General features: G+C 45.4%; 1 pseudogene; it reads left to right on the forward strand.

Moving 5' to 3' along the window:
• The first annotated feature begins 745 nt into the window (after positions 1 to 745).
• The window catches only part of LOC135531449 (leucine-rich repeat-containing protein 17-like), an 11,823-nt pseudogene continuing 1,462 nt past the window's right edge, over positions 746 to 11,106 (forward strand).

Genomic DNA, 11,106 nt, shown 5'->3' on the forward strand with positions numbered 1-11,106 from the left:
CTGGAGAGATAGATAAGGAGAAGAGAAACAGAGAGATAGGAGAAGAAGAGGAACAGAGAGATAGGAGAAGGGAGGATAGGAACAGAGAGATAGAGAAGGGAGGAGAGGAACAGAGAGATAGGAGAAGGGAGGAGAGGGAGAGATAGGAGAAGGGGAGGAGAGGAACAGAGAGATAGGAGAAGGGAGGAGAGGAACAGAGAGATAGGAGAAGGGAGGAGAGGAACAGAGAGATAGGAAGGGAGGAGAGAAACAGAGAGATAGGAGAGAAGGAAACAGAGATAGGATAAGGGAGGAGAGAAACAGAGAGATAGGAGAAGGGGAAGAGAAACAGAGAGATAGGAGAAGGAGAAGAAACAGAGAGATAGGGAGAAGGGAGGATAGGAACTGAGAGAGAAGACTGAGGAACAAAGGAAATGTGGCACTGTTCCATGACAGTGTTTTAACTCTCTCTGTTTGATAGACTATCATATAACATGCTTTATGTTTGTTTCTCCATCATTCTTCCTATCCCTCCCTTTCTTCCTCTCTATCCCTTCCTCCCTCTCCTCCCGAACAATGAACTCTCCACTTAACTCACTCTCTCTCTCTCTCTCTCTCTCACACAGCTGTAACCAGCCTTCCCTGGCACCAGCAGAAACCCAAGGCCATCTCTGATTGCACAAGGCCATCCCTCTCCCCTTCCCTCCCTCTTGTTCCAGTCTTGCCACTCCCCCATCTCCCAGTGGTGGCATTGGGGCTCCCCAGGATGCGGCTGCTCAGCGCTCTGCTGCTCCTCCTGCTCCTGAGTTCCACTGAGCCCAGGAAGGGTGGACGGAGCAGAGAAAGGGGCAGGGGCCCGGGAAAGGCAGGGCCAATGCTGTCAAACGCCAAACCTCTGAATGCAAGGAATACATGGAGGCCGGAGAGAAATACCTGGACTGTCAGGACCGCCAGCTGACCGGGTGCAACAGCACTGGCCTGAAGACATCCACCACCTCCTGCTGGCCCGCAACAAGATCCAGGTGCTCAGAGACAACACCTTCTCCCAGTTCAAGAACCTAAAGAGTCTGGATCTACAACAGAATGAGCTCTACATGGTGGAGGAGGAGCGTTCGCAGGGCTGGGACAGCTCACTACTCTGCTTCTTCAGCACAACCAGATGAAGACCAGCTTCTGAGGAGCACCTGCTGCCCTTGCCAAACCTCCGCTACCTGCGTCTCTATGACAACCCCTGGGACTGCCGGTGCTCGCTGGATAGTCTGGTCAGGACCCTGCAGGTGCCCAGCAACCGTAACCTGGGAACTACGCCAAGTGTTCGGAACCGGACGCGCTGAGAGGTCAGAAGCTGAAGAAGATGAGGCCAGAGCTGCTGTGTGTTGAGGATGGGGAGGGCCATCAGCCAGGGCAGAAACCTCAAGAGGGGCAGGGTAGTCTGCCCAAACCACCTCCCATCAAGAAGTACCCTGATGCCAACTCCTTGTGCCACACCTACATGTTCCCCAAACCCATGCTGGACTGCAAGAGCAAAGGTAAGCTATGAGCCAACCAAGCTTGTCTCCCTTTCATTTGTTTGTGTGACCTGTGTGAAGAATGTCCTCCTTGGAGGACAATGACGTGTTGTATTCGGGTCTTTCAGAACACTGGAGTGAGTTATTGGGGTTCTCAGGGCCATGGGTTCCTCGACCCAGATGAATCTCTACTGAAACAGCTTTTTAGTCCAAGATTAGGACTAGTATGGGTCAGGGAAACCGGCCCTCGGTGTATGAGTCACATGTCCATCTGAAATCTCTGGCCATTGTTCACTACACATGGTTGTTGTGAGGACTTTTGGAACAGTATGGAGGAGAGGCTGGCTGCTGGATACTCCAGAGCTGTGGTTGATAAGGACTACTTTCTAAATGTGTTCTCGATAATTTCCCTGAATCAGAATGTGGTAGGAGACGACTGTAAACCCGAGAGGCCTTAGAGTGACGGCTTGCAGCGTGGAAACCGTGGAAACCATCATGTAAACGTTAGACACAAAGGGACCAAGGGAAATATGGAGTCTCCTTTCTGTCCCCGTCCAGACTCTCACATCTGGTGGCGTTTCTGTGCTATGTATAACTGCCACATTAGAACTGCTACCAGGACTATAACCTCGAGAGAGATTAGCTTTCAGTATTGTTTTTCCAATAGTCGTTAGGCCCAGACCCATGGGACTGACTACAAACCCTGCATGGAGTCCATGCTGTGTGGGGACTGCTTTTGTTTGAGCTCCAAAATACAACATGAATAGTCTCTTCATATTGATTTAGTATAGACGTGGCAGTATGGTCATGAATAGTCTCTTCATATTGATTTAGTATAGGTCATGAATAGTCTCTTCATATTGATTTAGTATAGACGTGGCAGTATGAATAGTCTCTTCATATTGATTTAGTATATAGTGGCAGTATGGTCATGAATAGTCTCTTCATATTGATTTAGTATAGACGTGGCAGTATGGTCATGAATAGTCCCTTCTATTGATTTAGTATAGACAGTATGGTCATGAATTCCCTATATTGATTTAGTATAGACGTGGCAGTATGGTCATGAATAGTCTCTTCATATTGATTTAGTAAAGGCGTGCTTGTATGGTCATGAATAGTCTCTTCATATTGATTTAGTATAGACGGGTATGGTCATGAATAGTCTCTTCATATTGATTTAGTATAGACGTGGCAGTATGGTCATGAATAGTCTCTTCATATTGATTTAGTAAAGGCGTGGCAGTATGGTCATGAATAGTCTCTTCATATTGATTTATATAGGTGGCAGTATGGTCAAATAGTCTCTTCATATTGATTTAGTATAGGCGTGGCAGTATGGTCATGAATAGTCTCTTCATATTGATTTAGTATAGACGTGGCAGTATGGTCATGAATAGTCCCTTCATATTGATTTAGTATAGACGTGGCAGTATGGTCATGAATAGTCTCTTCATATTGATTTAGTAAAGACATGGCAGTATGGTCATGAATAGTCTCCTTCATATTGATTTAGTATAGGCGTGGCAGTATGGTCATGAATAGTCTCTTCATATTGATTTAGTATAGGCGTAGCAGTATGGTCATGAATAGTCTCTTCATATTGATTTAGTATAGACGTGGCAGTATGGTCATGAATAGTCCCTTCATATTGATTTAGTATAGGCGTGGCAGTATGGTCATGAATAGTCTCTTCATATTGATTTAGTATAGACGTGGCAGTATGGTCATGAATAGTCTCTTCATATTGATTTAGTATAGGCGTGGCAGTATGGTCATGAATAGTCTCTTCATATTGATTTAGTATAGGCGTGGCAGTATGGTCATGAATAGTCTCTTCATATTGATTTAGTATAGGCGTGGCAGTATGGTCATGAATAGTCTCTTCATATTGATTTAGTATAGGCGTGGCAGTATGGTCATGAATAGTCTCTTCATATTGATTTAGTATAGGCGTGGCAGTATGGTCATGAATAGTCCCTTCATATTGATTTAGTATAGGCGTGGCAGTATGGTCATGAATAGTCTCTTCATATTGATTTAGTATAGGCGTGGCAGTATGGTCATGAATAGTCTCTTCATATTGATTTAGTATAGTATGGTCGAATGGATTTAGTATAGACGTGGCAGTATGGTCATGAATAGTCCCTTCATATTGATTTAGTATAGACGTGGCAGTATGGTCATGAATAGTCTCTTCATATTGATTTAGTAAAGACATGGCAGTATGGTCATGAATAGTCTCTTCATATTGATTTAGTATAGACGTGGCAGTATGGTCATGAATAGTCTCTTCATATTGATTTAGTATAGACGTGGCAGTATGGTCATGAATAGTCTCTTCATATTGATTTAGTATAGACGTGGCAGTATGGTCATGAATAGTCCCTTCATATTGATTTAGTATAGACGTGGCAGTATGGTCATGAATAGTCTCTTCATATTGATTTAGTATAGACGTGGCAGTATGGTCATGAATAGTCTCTTCATATTGATTTAGTATAGACGTGGCAGTATGGTCATGAATAGTCTCTTCATATTGATTTAGTATAGACGTGGCAGTATGGTCATGAATAGTCTCTTCATATTGATTTAGTATAGGCGTGGCAGTATGGTCATGAATAGTCTCTTCATATTGATGTAGTGTAGTATAGACGTGGCAGTATGGTCATGAATAGTCTCTTCATATTGATTTAGTATAGACGTGGCAGTATGGTCATGAATAGTCTCTTCATATTGATTTAGTATAGACGTGGCAGTATGGTCATGAACAGTCCCTTCATATTGATTTAGTATAGACGTGGCAGTATGGTCATGAACAGTCTCTTCATATTGATTTAGTATAGACGTGGCAGTATGGTCATGAACAGTCCCTTCATATTGATTTAGTATAGACGTGGCAGTATGGTCATGAATAGTCTCTTCATATTGATTTAGTATAGACGTGGCAGTATGGTCATGAATATTCTCTTCATATTGATTTAGTATAGACGTGGCAGTATGGTCATGAATAGTCCCTTCATATTGATTTAGTATAGATGTGGCAGTATGGTCATGAATAGTCTCTTCATATTGATTTAGTATAGACGTGGCAGTATGGTCATGAATAGTCCCTTCATATTGATTTAGTATAGATGTGGCAGTAAGGTCATGAATAGTCCCTTCATACTAATTTAGTGTGGAAGTGGCACTCTGATGTATTGTTCTACTGTATATTTATGACATGTCACAGTGAACTGGCCCTTTGACCAAGATGATGAATGACAGTCATATAATGATCTACTGTCCCTATCCTGTCCCCAGAAAGCCATTTGTCAGAGTGCAGTTAAACGTGCAAGAAGCAGCAACACTGGTCTCTGTATTCTACTGTCGCTATATAAAAGATCCCCATGTTCAGCTGGAGGAAACTATTTCTCTTCCCCTCTGGAAAGGCTTTCAATCAGTCCTTTATCTGAACCTCACTAGATCATCTCACTGGTCATAGCCTCCCTCCTCCCCCCTCCCCCCTCCCTCCCTCCCTCCCTCCCTCCCTCCCTCCCTCCCTCCCTCCCACCCTCCCTCCCCCTCCCTCCCTCCTCCCTCCCACCCTCCCACCCACCCACCCTCCCTCCCTCCCCCCCTCCCCCTCCCTCCCCCCTCCCTCCCCCTCCCACCCTCCCTCCCTCCCTCCCACCCTCCACCCACCCTCCCCCTCCCCCTCCTCCCACCCTCCCACCCACCCTCCCTCCCTCCCACCCTCCCACCCACCCCTCCCTCCCTCCCCCTCCCTCCTCCCACCCTCCCCTCCCACCCACCCTCCCTCCCTCCCTCCCTCCCTCCCCACTCCCACCCTCCCTCCCTCCCTCCCTCCCTCCCTCCATCCCTCCCCCTCCCCTCCCCCCCCTCACTCCCTCCATCCTCCCTCCCTCCCTCCCTCGCTCGCTCGCTCGCTCCCTCCCTCCCTCCCTCCCTCCCTCCCTCCCTCGCTCCCCCTCCCTCCCTCCTCAGGGCCTTAATATACTGTAACTAATAACTGACCAGAGGTCATTACACTGGAAACAAAGTCTCATTTGTAAACACTGGAAATGTCCCTACAGTACACTACCGAACTGTGCGGGAGCAAGACAGAATGTATCTAACCACAAATAAATCATCTCTGTGGTACATACATGATATATGGGAGAATATGTCAGAGTGCGTGTACTTTTTAGATAAATGTCGTCCAGGCAAGATGACGCCTGGTTTAGTCCTGATCTATCATTAGCAGAACCGTTGAGTCAGCATATGGAGAGTTGGCCTGCTTGTCATCTCTGTAAAGCCTAACCTCCTCTTCTAACATTATATCATGGTTTCTTGGAGTTCCTGTAACCGATGGCTGGGTGTTTTGTCAGCTGACACATTCTGGGGGAGTCATGATGTGTAGCAGAGAGGGAGTCATATTCTGCTGGTAGTCTCCTCTCCTCCACAGCATGATGGGTAATATTCTGCTGGTAGTCTCCTCTCCTCCACAGCATGATGGGTAATATTCTGCTGGTGGTCTCCTCTCCTCCACAGCATGATGGGTAATATTCTGCTGGTGGTCTCCTCTCCTCCATAGCATGATGGGTAATATTCTGCTGGTGGTCTCCTCTCCTCCACAGCATGATGGGTAATATTCTGCTGGTGGTCTCCTCTCCTCCACAGCATGATGGGTAATATTCTGGTGGTAGTCTCCTCTCCTCCACAGCATGATGGGTAATATTCTGCTGGTGGTCTCCTCTCCTCCACAGCCTGATGGGTAATATTCTGCCGGTAGTCTCCTCTCCTCCACAGCATCGTTGATTTCCTTGATATACAGGCATGTTTGGCACCTGACTCTGTAAAAGCAGCACTGTGCATTTACAATCTAAATTAATGGCTGTATAGGTTTAGTTTCCTGCTGTTTGTAAACAACATGTGATTTTAATAAACTATATCAGGGATGGGCAACTGGCCGCCACCCCCCTTTTGTTGGCCCGCGGAAACATTTCTAAAAACATTTCAAATAAACTTCCTGTTGAGAGTTAGAATAGTGGTTGTGCATCAGCAGTTGCTCTGTTGTTACGTCAGTCACTAACAGCTTCAGTAATTAGACTGACAAGTTAGTCTAGTGGCCAGCCATCTAAACTTCTAGTAAGCATGGTCAAATTGCAGACCGGTGGGCCCCCATTGATTTTGTTAGTCAATCTCACTCAGATATCATGTTAAAAACTGCAAACATTTCTCTAAACCCTATGGCAAAATGAGTAGAATTGCATGGAATTTGTTATAAAATTACTAAATCTTCTCTCCGCCCATGACAAAATGTTACTTAGAGCCCCCAAAAGGCTAGGGCCAGCTCTGACTGTATGAGTGGGTATGGATATAGGGCCAGCTCTGACTGTATGAGTGGGTATGGATATAGGGCCAGCTCTGACTGTATGAGTGGGTATGGATATAGGGCCAGCTCTGACTGTATGAGTGGGTATGGATATAGGGCCAGCTCTGACTGTATGAGTGGGTATGGATATAGGGCCAGCTCTGACTGTATGAGTGGGTATGGATATAGGGCCAGCTCTGACTGTATGAGTGGGTATGGATATAGGGCCAGCTCTGACTGTATGAGTGGGTATGGATATAGGGCCAGCTCTGACTGTATGAGTGGGTATGGATATAGGGCCGGCTCTGACTGTATGAGTGGGTATGGATATAGGGCCAGCTCTGACTGTATGAGTGGGTATGGATATAGGGCCAGCTCTGACTGTATGAGTGGGTATGGATATAGGGCCGGCTCTGACTGTATGAGTGGGTATGGATATAGGGCCGGCTCTGACTGTATGAGTGGGTATGGATATAGGGCCGGCTCTGACTGTATGAGTGGGTATGGATATAGGGCCAGCTCTGACTGTATGAGTGGGTATGGATATAGGGCCAGCTCTGACTGTATGAGTGGGTATGGATATAGGGCCAGCTCTGACTGTATGAGTGGGTATGGATATAGGGCCGGCTCTGACTGTATGAGTGGGTATGGATATAGGGCCAGCTCTGACTGTATGAGTGGGTATGGATATAGGGCCAGCTCTGACTGTATGAGTGGGTATGGATATAGGGCCAGCTCTGACTGTATGAGTGGGTATGGATATAGGGCCAGCTCTGACTGTATGAGTGGGTATGGATATAGGGCCAGCTCTGACTGTATGAGTGGGTATGGATATAGGGCCAGCTCTGACTGTATGAGTGGGTATGGATATAGGGCCAGCTCTGACTGTATGAGTGGGTATGGATATAGGGCCAGCTCTGACTGTATGAGTGGGTATGGATATAGGGCCAGCTCTGACTGTATGAGTGGGTATAGATATAGGGCCAGCTCTGACTGTATGAGTGGGTATGGATATAGGGCCAGCTCTGACTGTATGAGTGGGTATGGATATAGGGCCAGCTCTGACTGTATGAGTGGGTATGGATATAGGGCCAGCTCTGACTGTATGAGTGGGTATGGATATATGGCCAGCTCTGACTGTATGAGTGGGTATGGATATAGGGCCAGCTCTGACTGTATGAGTGGGTATGGATATAGGGCCAGCTCTGACTGTATGAGTGGGTATGGATATAGGGCCAGCTCTGACTGTATGAGTGGGTATGGATATAGGGCCAGCTCTGACTGTATGAGTGGGTATGGATATAGGGCCAGCTCTGACTGTATGAGTGGGTATAGATATAGGGCCAGCTCTGACTGTATGAGTGGGTATGGATATAGGGCCAGCTCTGACTGTATGAGTGGGTATGGATATAGGGCCAGCTCTGACTGTATGAGTGGGTATGGATATAGGGCCAGCTCTGACTGTATGAGTGGGTATGGATATAGGGCCAGCTCTGACTGTATAGTGGGTATGGATATAGGGCCAGCTCTGACTGTGGCCCCTCATGATGAGTTCAGATTGTTTCTGAAAACGGTTATGGCTGAACGACCTTGACTTCCCCAACATCCCAACCATCTGCATGTTTCCCCACTCACTGCTGTAGTTTGAACTCACTGCTGTAGTCTGAACTCACTACTGTAGTCTGAACTCACTGCTGTAGTCTGAACTAAAGCATATCACAGGTGTTGTGAGGCAGGGTTCGATAGATAGGGGAAAGATGGAACATCTCCAATGTGTCCCAAATGGCACCCTATTCCCTACATAGTGCACTACTTTTAACCAGAGCGCTACCATGGCCCATAGGGGTATGGACAAAAGTAGTGTACTATCTAGTGAATAGGGTGTCATTGCTCCAGGAACCTCATCTTAAAAGCCATGGAGCGCTAATCTCCTTTCCTTACAGTGGAGGAGGATGGATGTCCTATGCTGTTATGATATTAGAGCAGATGTCTGTCGTTAAGGTCTGTGATAGTTCCTTCAGCCGAATGATGAATAAACCGTGCTCAGAATGTGGCCAACTGGAAGCAGTCCAAGACTTCTGTACGTGGATTTTGACAAACACAGAAAGGTCCTGTGTCGTTCATGAAATTAAAAAGGAAGGTTTTCCACCCCACCACAGCTAGGTTCATTCTCAGCTGAGCGCTTTCATTGTCAACAAGACTTAGAAAACCCGGATCAAAAGACATCATTCATTATGAATTGTTAGTAGAAGTTGTATGCATTTTTAGGGACCACCTACTTCGTCTTCATGTCTTAGTCTTTATTTTAAACTCTAGATGGAGAACAATGGCTCTTGCAGAAGTTTTCCTTCTATGGTAAAGGCTGCTGGCGATCACAAAAAAAGACAGAAGCTCTCAGAGGCCTTTTACGCCTGTGGGAAACCCTGTTTCATACGTTAACCTTCATGTTTCATACCCTTCAAAGGCTAAGGTCAACCCAGAGTGCTGTGAATAACAGTCCTGCTTGGCTCAGACATACAACATGGCTACAGAGGGACTATAGAAAGGGGAGGCCATCTTGATATTCTCAGGGCACACTCGGAATTCACATATGTAGGAATCCAAATTTCAGTCACTCTGGCGATCAACACGTATGCATTGGGTTGAAAAAAATCACATATGTCCCAAAGTTCCTTGTGTGTCCGCTTATATTTTTGTTCATGTTTTCATGCAGTATGATAGCTAGCTGATTTGGCCATTGTAAACATGTCTGGTTAAGCCATTAACCTCTCACTGACCTCCATATTCTCCCTCTCTCTACCCCCTCCCTCACCTCCCTGCAGAACTGAAGAACATCCCCTCAAGTCTCCCGTCAGACATTGTGAGGATGGACTTGTCCAGTAACAGCATCACTCAGCTCCGGCCCAAGGAGTTTGTTGCTGCCAGGGACCTGAAGCTTCTCAACCTCAGCAGTAACAGTCTGGATCAGATCGACACAGGTGAGGAGAGACCATACACTTCCTTCAAACAGCACAATCATTGTGGATGTGTGCCAAGTCATGCTGCACAGAGGATCAGATCTCACAACACCTGAAGAAGGGTTTAATAAGATACAGCAATCTGAGATATACATGCTTTTTGTTAAATATGTTTTGTGACTTACAGTAGTGAGTGCACACACTTCTTTACTGGTCCCCCATTGTAATCGAGCCCACACTGGACCTGCAAAGAAAGAGGTCAAAAGAGGAATCAGAGGAGGACCTTGACCTTGAGTCCATTCATCACAAAATGGAGGCGTGGCTTTATTTCCTCCTGAAATAGAATTGTTAGAATCCCTGGGTAATGTGGAGAAAGAGGCAGAAGACAAATAAAACACTCACATACTTTATATACCATACCAGTACTTTATATACCATACCAGTACTTTATATACCATACCAGTACTTTATATAACATACCAGTACTTTATATACCATACCAGTACTTTATATAACATACCAGTACTTTATATACCATACCAGTACTTTATATACCATTCCAGTACTTTATATACCATACCAGTACTTTATATACCATACCAGTACTTTATATACCATACCAGTACTTTATATACCATACCAGTACTTTATATACCATACCAGTACTTTATATACCATACCAGTACTTTATATACCATTCCAGTACTTTATATACCATTCCAGTACTTTATATACCATACGAGTACTTTATATACAATTCCAGTATTTTATATACCATACCAGTACTTTATATACCATACCAGTACTTTATATACCATACCAGTACTTTATATACCATACCAGTACTTTATATACCATACCAGTACTTTATATACCATATCAGTACTGTAACGGTTCTCGTCTGTCGAAGGAGAAGCGGACCAAAATGCAGTGTGGTGGTTATTCATGTTCTTTAATGAAATGAACTAGACATGAAATAACTAACAATACAAAAACAACAAACGGAGCGTGAAAACCTATACAGCCTATCTGGTGACAACAAACACAGAGACAGGAACAATCACCCACAAAATACTCAAAGAATATGGCTGCCTAAATATGGTTCCCAATCAGAGACAACGATAAACACCTGCCTCTGATTGAGAACCGCCTCAGGCAGCCATAGACTATGCTAGATACCCCCACTAAGCCACACACCCAATACCTAACAAAACCCCCAGACAAAACACACCACAATAAACCCATGTCACACCCTGGCCTGACCAAATAAATAAAGACAAGCACAATATACTTTGACCAGGGCGTG

Source organism: Oncorhynchus masou, unplaced genomic scaffold, assembly GCF_036934945.1.
Source record: "Oncorhynchus masou masou isolate Uvic2021 unplaced genomic scaffold, UVic_Omas_1.1 unplaced_scaffold_1591, whole genome shotgun sequence".
NCBI lineage: Eukaryota > Metazoa > Chordata > Actinopteri > Salmoniformes > Salmonidae > Oncorhynchus > Oncorhynchus masou.